Source organism: Muntiacus reevesi, chromosome 3 (genome assembly GCF_963930625.1).
Source record: "Muntiacus reevesi chromosome 3, mMunRee1.1, whole genome shotgun sequence".
Lineage (NCBI taxonomy): Eukaryota > Metazoa > Chordata > Mammalia > Artiodactyla > Cervidae > Muntiacus > Muntiacus reevesi.
In genome coordinates this window covers 160,249,026-160,261,170 of record NC_089251.1, presented here as the reverse complement: position 1 = coordinate 160,261,170, position 12,145 = coordinate 160,249,026, and the positions used below count along the sequence as shown (strand labels likewise).

General features: G+C 43.0%; 1 pseudogene; it reads right to left on the bottom strand.

Moving 5' to 3' along the window:
- Nucleotides 1–4,772: 4,772 nt before the first annotated feature.
- Nucleotides 4,773–10,366, bottom strand: LOC136164149 (solute carrier family 25 member 3 pseudogene; annotated as a pseudogene).
- Nucleotides 10,367–12,145: the final 1,779 nt, after the last annotated feature.

Below are 12,145 nucleotides of genomic sequence, written 5' to 3'. Positions count from 1 at the left end.
TCTAGTCCTTTTGAGATTACTTGAAATAAAGGAAAGGGTAGGCATTCTTCAACTACTTGATGAAACAGAAGAAAACACAAAACCAAATGTACTAATCAGAACAAATGAAAATAAGTAAATTATCCTGTAAAAAGATAAAAGCTGTCAAATTTCAAGAAAATGTCCAACAATATGAAAGATAAAAGCTGTCAAATTACAAGAAAATGTCCAACAATATGTTACTTTTGAGAGATAATCTCTTGGGAAAGGGATGGAGAGAAGATAGACTAGAAAAAGGCAGTTTAATAAAATATAAATTTTAGTAAGGAGATAAGTATATTTATAATAAGAAAAAGTTATAATTTATAAATAAGATATTACAACAGGAAATGTACTTCTATTAACAACTCAAAACATTCTTAGGATAATATGTGCTCAGTTGCTCAGTTGTGGCCACCTCTTTGTGGCTCCCTGGAGTCCTGCCAGACTTCTCTATTTATGGGATTCTCTAGGCAAGAATACTGGAGTGGGTTGCCATCTCGTCCTCCAGGGGATCTTCCTGACCCATGAATCGAACCCCTATCTCTTGTGTCTCCTAAACTGGCAGGCAGATTCTTTACACTTGTGCCATCTGGGAAGCCCCTAGGGTAATATAGAGTTTTTTTTTTTTTTTTAAAAAGCCAAAACTGAGTGTAAAAAGTATTTGAAAACAAAATAATCTAGATCCATGTAGATATGTCCAAACATTTTGATTTCATGGAAATCAATTTTAAAATAAAGGGAATATAAAAGTTTTATGAAAACACAAAGAATCTAGAATTGCTAAAAGACATTAAAGGAAACCTTAAGTTGTAGGGTTTGGATTAACTCATTTTAAGACTAAAAAGCTGCAATAATTCAGACAGTGCACTATTGGTATACTAAGAAACATATGGATCCACAGAACAGTGTGGAGTCCAGAAATAGACCCACACATACATGGACAATTGATTTTTCACAATGGTACCAAGGTAATTCAATGGAGAAAAGGGTAGACCTCTCAACAATGGAGCTGGAACAATTGTAAATCTGTAAACTTTCATATTTTAAACAGAACTTGCTTGAAATGGATCATAGACTTAAATGTAGAAAATAAAAATATGTAACTTCTAGAAGAAATAATAGGAGAAAAAAATAAGTATAATTTAGAACACAAACATATCACCATAAAAGAAAAAGTTGAGGCACTGAACTTAATTTAAAATTTCTTTTCTTCAAAAGACAGATTTAAGACAATGAAAAGGCAAGTCAAGGATTGTTGTTGTTCAGTGGCTCAGTCACGTCCAGCTCTTTGGAACCTCATGGACTGCAGCACGCCAGGTTTCCCTGTGCTTCACCAGCTCCTGGAACTTGCTCAAACTCATGTCCACTGAGTCGGTGATGCCATCCAACCATCTCATCCTCTGTCATCCCCTTCTCCTCCTACCTTCAACCTTCCCCAGCATCAAGGTCTTTTCAAATGAGTTAGCTCTTCACATCAGGTGGCCAAACTATTGAAGCTTTAGCTTTAGCATCAGTTCTTTCAATGAATATTCAGGATTGATTTCCTTTAGGATGGACTGGTTTGATCTCCTATCCAAGGGACTCTCAAAAGTCTTCTCCAACACCACAGCTCAAAAGCATTAGTTCTTTGGCACTCACCTTTCTTTATGGTCCACTTCTCACATCCATACATGACTACTGGGAAAACTGTAGCTTTGACTAGGCAGAACTTTGTCAACAAAGTAATGTTTCTGCTTTGAAATATCTGTCTAGGTTGGCCATAGCTTTTCTTCCAAGGAGCAAGCGTCTTTTAATTTCATGGCTGCAATCACCATCTGCAGTGATTTAGGAGCCTGAAAAAATAAAAGTCTGTCACTGTTTCCACTATTTCCCCATCTATTTGCCATGAAGCAATGGGACCGGATACCATGATCTTAGCTTTTTGAATATTGAGTTTTAAGCCAGTATTTTTCACTCTCCTCTTTCACTTTCATCAAGAGGGCATTAGCTCCTCTTTACTTTCAGCCATTAGGGTGGTGTCATCAGCATATCTGAGGTTATTGATATTTCTCCTGACAATCTTGATTCCAGCTTGTGCTTCATCCAGCCTGGCATTTTGCATGATGTACTCTGCATATAATTTAAGTAAGCAGGGTGACAATATACAGCCTTGATATACTCCCTTCCCAATTTTGAACCAGTCCATTGTTCAATGTCCAGTTCTAACTGTTGTTACTTGACCTGCATGCATGTTTCTCAGGAGACAGGTAATAGGAGCTCGTAGTCCCATATCTTTAGGAATTAGAAAAAAATTTTCACAGTATTTACATCTTACAAGTGTTCCAGTCATGCAAATAAATATTACAATCCCAAAATAAGACAAACAACAGAAGAAAAAACAGGCAAAATGTTTTGGTAGACACTTCACAAAAGAAGAGTTTCTTTCTACCAGGGATGAGAAGATGGATCTCAAAGAGGCATGGGGGACTTTTGGGTGATGGAAATATTCTATATCTTGATCGTGGTGTTAGTTATGCTAATATACAATTTACTCAAAGGTCATAGAACTATACATTTTTTTTTACTTTTTTTTCCATTTATTTTTATTAGTTGGAGGCTAACTACTTTACAATATTGTAGTGGTTTTTGCCACTATACATTTTGAATGGGTAAATTTTACTGTAAGTAAATTATACTTAAATATTCTTTGTTTAAAAATACAAAAATTAAAAAAGAATAAGGCAATAGAACATTCTTCTCTTGGGAGCTTTCCATGTAGCTCAGTGGTAAAGAATTTGTCTACCAATGCAGGAGATGTGGATTTGATCCCTGCATAGGGAATACTCTTTGGAGAAGGAAATGGCAACCCACTCCAGTATTCTTGCCTGGGAAATTCATGGACAGAGGAGCTGGGCAGGCTACAGTCTGTGAGGTGGCAAAAGAGTCGGACACAACTTAGTGTCTAAACAACAACAGCACTTTCTTCCCTACCACATCTAGTTAAGTCCTTGCAGGGTTTATTATCTCTTGCCTTATGTAGAAAATAAGGTTCATTTTTTTCTGCTTTGCGGAACAGATAATGCGTGTTTAAACTACCTGAGTCTTAAAAAGTAAAACCTCTGACAGTTTCACATTGTGAAGTTGTAGACCCTTTCATTCTTTTTAGCATTTTTTGTTGTGCATTTCACATTTACTGTTTGCCCTTTGCCCCTCAAAAGTCATACGTTAAGATTCTACCCTCAGAATCTCAGGATGTGACTGTTTTGGAGATGGAATCTTTAAAGATGTAACAATTTCAATTGAAGTCACTAGGATGGTTTCTAATAACATCTTGTGTCTTCATAAGAAAAGGACATTTGAACACAGATGCCTGTGGTTGATAAATGAGGTGAGGACTCGGGTAGAAAACAGGACAGAGACCCTAGAAAGAATAAACCCTCTGATTGCTTTATCTTGAACTTTTAGTCTTCAGAACTGAGAAAATAAATACCTGTTGCTTAAAATCTGTATTTGGTGGTGTTATGCCCGATGTCCGAATCCCCGAGCGGGAAGAGAGAAGGCTTCCAAGACAATGCAACTCGCAGAAAGGGAAGTTTATTACTGACTCGAGTCAGGACTCCCTGCCGCAACCAACGCAGTGGTGGGGGTCAGAGAGCCCCGAGCCCAACCTGTTACACAAATTTATAGAGTGAGAAGCGGATTGGTTACACGTTTGCAAAACAATTTCATTGGTCAATACTTTCGCGCAGGCGGGACTTTCCTGGGGGTTTCCGCCCCGTTCCTAATTTCCTAATTGGCAAACATTGGTGAAAGCTAATTGGTCCTAATTGGCAAACAGTGGTCATTGTTAAGCGAAAGCTACCTGATAGTAGGAAGGCCTACTCCTAATCTAAGTTGCATTACTTCTGCTCGCCTCACATTCCCCCCTGTCTGTTGTTCAAGTAGAGGAATCTTCCTCTTCTCCATTTTGGGCCACTGACACTATAAGTGGACCCAGGAGGGTGGATTCCTGAGGTCTCGTTGAGCAGCTCATGAGTCTTCCCGTCGCTGATCAGCAGGAGAATTAGGAGACCTCCCGGCGGACCAGTTTCAGTACAGGTGAGGACTCGTCTTCCATTCTGCTCGCGCTTTTTCCTGTTCTTCCGGTGTGGCTTGCCGCACGTGATTACAGTGAACCCAGGGTCCAATCCCATCGACCTTTACAGCAGTAGGAGTGGTAAGGAAAACAACATAAGGGCCTTTCCATCTAGGTTCTAATACACACAGGAGGGGGTCTTCCATACAGAATCTCAAAAGGGCAGCTTATAAGGGGTGTTACGTGCCTGAAAGAGTGCAAAGGGAAAGAGGGTCACCCAGTCCCCACCAGTCTCTATTGCCAACTTCGTTCTGATTCATTTTCTCAACCTGTCCTGAGCTCTGGGGATTATATTCACAATATAACTTCCATTTCGTCCCCAGAGCTTGGGCCAGCCCTTGTACAATCTGGCTCACAAAGGCAGGTTCGTTATCAGAGACCATAGTCACCGGCAGCCCATACCTAGGCACTATCTCCTCTAAGATCTTTTTAGCAACCACTATTGCTGTCTCTCCCTTAGCGGGGAAGGCTTCCACCCACCCTGAGAAGGTATCTACCAGAACCAACATATACTTGCCTGGCCTTTCCTCAGTGAAATCTATCTCCCAGTGCTGCCCTGGCTCTTCCCCTCGGTACCTCGTTCCCGTGTGCTGCTTTTTCCCTGTCCTCATTAGCTGGCACGTTTTGCAAGCCTGGATTATCTCTCGTTCAGTTGTATTTTATCAACACGCAGATTCAGTCCATACCCAAGCTTCTTCTTCAGAGACTCTGGCATCTCAGGGGGAGGAGGGCGAGGGAGCCTGAAGTAGACCTTCACAGAGTGCAGTCAGAGTGCCGATCATGATGATGCGGGCAAAGAGAATCTAAGTCTCTTGAAGACCTGAGAGGCACTGCTACCCTTCTCTTTATTCAACACAGACACCACGAAATCGGCAACAGTACGTTCAACGCAGGCAAACTTTGTGGTATCTGTCTCATGCAAAGAGGAGCAACCCCCTTGTATACATTTTGAGAGCTGTATCCCTCAGAATCTGAAACTTAGCAGCTTCCATAGGAGCCAGAGCAATGTCAGCAAAGAATTCAGCACTGGCAGAGGCAGCCAAATACAGTGATGTGCGCCACAGATAGGCATTTTCCTCTCCAAGCATGTTGCTGAACAAAACCTTGAAGACTTCATAAAAGCCAAACTTGCAGAGCCCCTGCAGGGAGTAGCCAATGAGGGTCGGGGCCCATCCTTTGGCCAAACCACGGAAACCATCCTCTTTGAGGGTAACTGAAAATCCATTAAGAATGCCCTTGTACTTCTGTGGGTCCGCCTGCATACGGCATTTCACCAAATCCAGAGGAACAACAGCAGTGTGTCAGACCACAACTTAAGACCCCACCAAAGCCACACAGTGCATAAAACTTCACGGAGCCATATTCTACCGCAGCGGCTCCCACTTTCAATAGCTGCTCCCATCGGTACTCAGGCAGCAAACTGCTCAGGAGGGTGTATGGGTTAGAGACAGTGGGGTGTATGTCACTCACCCGTATGTTGACTTCTCGCAGGTAATCTGTCCCCCCTGGCTTCTTCACTGGCAGTAAGGGGGTGTTTCAAGGGGATTGACACCGCTTGATAATTCCAGCATCCATGAGACGTGGAATGTGGGGAGTGATCCCCCGCCGAGCTTCCTGGCTCATGGGGTACTATCTCACCCTCACAGGAGTTAACCATTCTCTCCCCAAGAGTTCTCACCTGCTTAAGCCTCTCTTTAGAAGAGACAGATGTTTTCAATCAGCAAAGTAAAGTGGCACAGCTGTGAGTGAGTAACTTTCTGGGTCTGATCTCCACCATAGAGAGGTACGCTAATTCCAGATTTTCAGGGTCCCCGTACCTCAGATCTAACATGTAATCTTCAGTAGAATTTTCCAGTTCCTCATGACTGCATCCACAGGGAATGCCATCGGCCACAACAAGTCTCTGGGCATTCTGGTATCACCAAAAACGAATGGGACTCCTGGTGGGTCCCCAGATCTACTTTTCGTTCTGTGGTCCAATAATATCTTTTTGTCTCCGTGGCTCCTTGCACCAAGCTGGTTTTCTTAGACATTTGTCCCAGTTTTTGATTTAAAACAGAGTGTTGGGCACCAGTATCTATCATGAAGCCAACGGGTTTCCCTTCCACATGTATGGTTACCCAGGACTTGGGGAGGGGTGCCGAGTCTTGACTCCCCTAGTCACTGTCTTCCCCCGCATATAGAACTCGAGTTCCAGGGGAGATTTTCTCTCTCTGGGTTGTACCTCTCCTCAGGTCCCTCTTAGGGCACTCATTTTTCCAGTGCCCCTGTTCTCTGCGGTAGGCGCACTGATCTTTCTTTAGGGCCTGCCTTTTTGGTTTCTGTTTTTCTCCCGTCCAGGGGTCTCGAGGTTCCCTCAATTCTGTCTGGGCTAGCTCCCTCTGGTTCTTCCGGTTTTCCCTTGTTCTATATTCTCTATCTTCCTTCCTGATCTTCTCAGCTAATTCCCTTTCCTCCCGTCAAATTCGTTCTTCCCTTTCTTCTGGGGTTCAGTAAATCCTGTATCGTCTGTTCTCCCAATCCCTCTGTCTTTTGCAACTTCTTCCTAATATCTGGGGTTGCCTGATTTACAAACGCTAACAGAACTGCAGCACTGACTCCTCAGCCTGGGGGTCCATAGGTGTCCTGAAAGCTTCCATTAGCCTCTCTAAGAAGGCTGCCGGGCTCTCAGTGGGCTCTTGCCTTACTACAAATTTGTCGGCTTTCTTGCTGCAGCCCGCAGGCCAGCAGTCAGAGTCTGATGGTACACTCGGAGATGCTCCCTACCTTCCGCTCGCTCAAAATCCCAGTTAGGCTGCAACAGAGAAAACCCCTTGTCCATGAGATAAGGCTGGGCGATTGGCCTCCCGTCGGCCCCTGGGACCCATTTCCGCTTCTGCCAGAATTCGCTCCTGCAACAGCTGCTGACAATCGTAGTGAAAGGAGAGTTTCACCTGGTTGGGCTCTAGTTACTGAGGCTCACTTATTGTAGGGCCTTCAGAGTCCGCCAGAGTGTAGCCCTGGCCGGGACTCATCAATTGTGCCCACAAACGTTCGCCTGTTCACTGAGACTTGAGTCAGAGTAGGAATGAGACCAGAGACAATGCCGGCACACACACAAACATGGACAAACACGGAGAGCCGAAGGCAAACACACGGACAGACAAAAGTCGGCCGATAACAGCGCTGAGTTTTTTCCGGGCCCCCTGACCAGACCAGACCAGACTTGGGATCAGGAGAGAAGCTCTCCTTCCCACAGAGCCGGCTGCCTTCCAGCGCGCTCGCTGGCCTTGGCCTTACGCCGGCTAGAGAAAGCTTTCTCCTGTGCCAGATACCTCCCTTGCTTTACAGCAGGGCCCCGGAATTACTCTGCACTTTCCCTGTGCCAGATACCTCCCCTGCTTTACAGCAGGGCCCCGGAATTACTCTGGGCTTCCTGTCTTGAGACAATGCCGGCACACACACCAAAGACAAACACACGGACAGCTGACAACACAGCGCTGGGTTTTTGGGCCCCCTGAGTTTTCCTGAGCACCGGTGCTATTATCTATCCTTTCCTTCTGTCCTGGAAGTGTTCTCTTCCCCCGGTAAAGGGATCCCGGCCGAACCCCCAAATGTTATGCCCGATGTCCGAATCCCCGAGCGGGAAGAGAGAAGGCTTCCAAGACAATGCAACTTGCAGGAAGGCAAGTTTATTACTGACTCGAGTCAGGACTCCCTGCCGCAACCAACGCAGTGGTGCGGGTCAGAGAGCCCCGAGCCCAACCTGTTACACAAATTTATAGAGTGAGAAGCGGATTGGTTACACGTTTGCAAAACAATTTCATTGGTCAATACTTTCGCGCAGGCGGGACTTTCCTGGGGGTTTCCGCCCCGTTCCTAATTTCCTAATTGGCAAACATCGGTGAAAGCTAATTGGTCCTAATTGGCAAACAGTGGTCATTGTTAAGCGAAAGCTACCTGATAGTAGGAAGGCCTACTTCTAATCTAAGTTGCATTACTTCTGCTCGCCTCAAAGGTGGTGCTTTGTTATGGCAACCTTTAGAAATGAATATGCCCTGTCACTACAGATAAATTCAATAAAAATAGAAACATCATTAAATAAGCAGACTGTATTGTGTTTTTCTATTAGTTTGATTCTTAACTTATTCCCAATGCCTCTGAAGGGAGAGGAAGGCACGCTGAGAAACACATACATTCTCAATTTACTAATCAATGAGCCTAGCTTCAACTTTAGTTACTGTTTCCAGTATCCCTGTTCATGTCAAGTTATGACAGTAATTTGAAGTGTATCTCCAAGAATATCCAAGCCTTTCGAGTGAAGAAATCTACAGCCTCTCTATTCAACATTTTCAGGACTTCTTTGTCTTTAGTGATTGATATGCTGGGATCAATAACAGAACATCACTTACTGACCCTTTGAAATCGAGACCGTTCTTGGCCCGTATCTAATTGTCTTGATCTGTCACTTCCTGTGGAAAGTCAGGGCTTGTCAGTAGGTTCAACCTACTATGGAGGGTGAACTCAGTTTCTCTGACTTTTCCAGCCTGAGAACAAACAGATCATCAGCTTTTGTTGGAAAATTAGCCATCTTAAAGCTTAGGGCTTGAAGGGGATAAGCCGTTATTTAGCTCCCTGTTCTGGTTTGAACTCAGATGAGTGGTTCTTCCAGTCTGGGCTGAAATCTTCCAAGTATCTTAAGTCAACTCCAAGTTGGCTGGTAGAGGTCATCATCAGCCAGGACACTGGTCTCCCAGCCTTCATAGTCAATGGGGGCTGCTCAAGAGGCGGAAGAGTTTCTGAGAGAGGAAGTGAAATGTATCAGACTCTTAAGAATGAACCTCAGAAATGGTACAACCAGACCAGACTGATGCAGTGGGGAGAGAAACTCTGCTTCTTGGTGGGGGAGGGGGAGGGATGATGTGAGTTACAGAGTGTGGACATAGGAAGCTGACTTATCCTGGTCATATTTGCAATCCACGGGGTTGCAAAAGAGTGGGACACATCTTGGCAACTGAACAACAACAACAGAGAATATAAGGTACTCATAATCTGAACTGCAAGGTTATTTTATTGATATTTGTATGATCCAAAAAGTAAGATTTCTTTTATTTTTTTAAAAATGTATCTTTAATTATTTCCATAAATTTTATGCTTAAGGTTTTATCTCTTGTTCCATATGGCAGAAAGAGTATATAATGGTGTGCTATTATTTATCTCTTCCCAATTTTTTTCTTTAATTTCTTTCTTTATTTAAAAATTTATTTATTTTAATTGGAAGATAATTACAATATTGTGATGGTTTCTGCCATACATCAACATGAATTGGCCACAGGTATACATGTACCCCCCCATCCTGAAGCCCCCTTCCACCTCCCTCCCCACCCTTTCCCTCTGGGTTGTCCCAGAGCACCAGCTTTGATTGCCCTGCTTCATGCAAAGAACTTGTACTGGTCATCTAGTAAATAAAGTAATTGTTCGCATTCCACAAAGAGTCACAATGCCTCTTCCTGACAATCACTTAGCTCAAAACCTGGCCTAATGACTAAAGGATGTTATTCTTGTTTATGTTCCTGGCTTCTTGAGTTAACAACAACCACAGCCATCGGTTAGTGCATGCTACACTCCAGACACTGAACTAAGTGGTTTTGCAACATTAGCTTATTTGAATGGTCATTCTTTGGGAAACTGGTGGGAAGGCAAAGAGGACAACCCTATGACAACTGGCTCCCGGCTGTGGGCTTCCTCCCACTGTGCCCGGCCACCGGGGTGAGCTATCTTAGGTGTCAACACTGTAGATAACCAGTTAGGTATCTTGTCAGCCTAGCTGTCTCACAAAACTTGACTCTATTTAAATTGTCAGTTTCCTCTGGCTGAGACATCAGAAGCTCATTAAAAAATATTCTCAACCTTTCCTTGTGTTTGCTTTATAATGATACAGTTGAGTTGGAGCACATTGCACAGAGCTAGAACTTCAGTTGTCTATTTTTTTTCTCTTCCTCCTCAGTCCTGGCAAAATATTATCCTCAGAAAGCAGTAAGAATAATCACACCTTTAGCTACTTCTATTGATTAGTAATTCGGTTTTCTCTTTAAAGCAAATCAGCATGGTTAGACCTGTAATGTGGTGTAGTGGGAATAATTACTAGCAGACCTGCAGGCTGACAACTTGTGAAGGGTGACTCTGCCATATTCGTGGACATTGCCTCAAGCTCGAGGCTAATGGATGGCGTCCTGGCACTTCTTCAGTCATCGGTAACTCAAATAGTTGGTAGTGCCAGGGAATGGAGACCCACTAAGCAAAGAATATTGAACAGCCTGATTATGCTTTTTATGTCACTGCACTACACAATTGCTTGCATTCAATTCCTTGCATATTTGGCACCTATTTAAAACACTGAGTAGTCTAAAGATGCCAGTGAGGGCTCCCCAGGTAGTGCTAGTCATAAAGAATCCATCTGCCAATGCAAGAGACCTGGGTTGAATCCCTGGGTTGTGAAGATCCCCCGCAGAAGGAAATGGCAACCCACTCCAGTATTCTTGCTTGGAAAACCCCATGGACAGAGGAGCCTGGTATGCTAGAGTTCAGGGGGTTGCAAAGAGTCAGACACGACTGAGCAACTGGGGGCAATCATACAAGTACACCAGTGGAGCAGAAATGGACCACTTGATGAATTGTTCAGTGAATCAATCCTTGATGATTGATTGATGGACCACTCACCGCCTTGTTATACAGTGTCTGGCTGCAGAATTACAAAGATGATATAGCTGTTTTAATTGAGCATTATGACATAGCTTTTGGTCTTACCAATGCTAAGAACCATATGCTATACCAAATTGTCCGTGACAATTTATGTTTAAATAACGTGTGGTAGTATGTAAGAATCTCATTTATATTATCTACTTTTATCCACACAACTGGGGGTAGTCAGTTATAAACTCCTATTTTAAATAAGAAAACTCAGATCTGATATGCTGAGTGAATTTCTGCCATCCCAGGATTAACACATGCCAGAATATACAGAGGCTAAAGCACAGAAGCTAGACTTATTCTACTGGCAATCAGCTTAGGGATTCGCCACTTTAAAGTTGGGTAGGTTATATAATCTCACTATGCTTCAACTTCATCTAAGAGTCCCCTATCAGTAAGGCTGTTCTGAGGATTAAACATGCTACTATATCTAGGTTCTTGAAACACATAGTTCAAAAAAAAGTATGGCGTTTCCCTGGTGACTCAGGTAGTAAAGAATCTGCCTGCAGTGCAAGAGACCCACATTTGATCCCCGGGTTGGGAAGATCCCCTAGAAAAAGGAATAGCTGCCCACTGCAGTATTCTTGCCTGGAGAATTCCAGGAACAGAGCAGCCTGGTGGGCTACAGTCCATGGGGTCACAAAGAGTCGGACACAACTGAGCTGTTAAAAGTATTAGCTATCATAATAAATCTCAATATTCAATAAAAGTATTAGCTTCACTTTTATTGAATAAAAATAGCACCATAATAATTCTCTTTTCTTTAATGTATCATGATGATTTTTGTCCTCCCCTGAATCAAGCCCTATGAAAATTTTATAAACACGTTTGCTTGAAACAATAGCTAATAGCGATCAGCTCATCAAGGATTGATTCACTGAACAATTCATCAAGGATTTCTCACAAGAAAATGATTCAAAATAAGAGACAGCAAACTGAGGACCACTGATAAATTTTGGACCCAGCACGTTGAGATATTAATTAATTAATGATATTTAAACATTCCTAGGTTTCAGACAAAACGTGCATTTGTCTTGCCTTGCATAAAAACTGCAAGACCAGGGACATAAAGGCACGTTCTGCTTGAACAGAACCACAGTTTCATCCCTTAGTCTGTCACATGGACATATGTTTTTCACTCTGACCTCTTCAACCATTTTGTTATTTTTGGCTTACTTTGCCCACGATGATGTTATCTGTTTGACCCCTGTAGCAATGTGAATTTATAACTTCTCTCTAGAAAATAGAATATTCAGGACAACATTTTGATGATGAAAATAT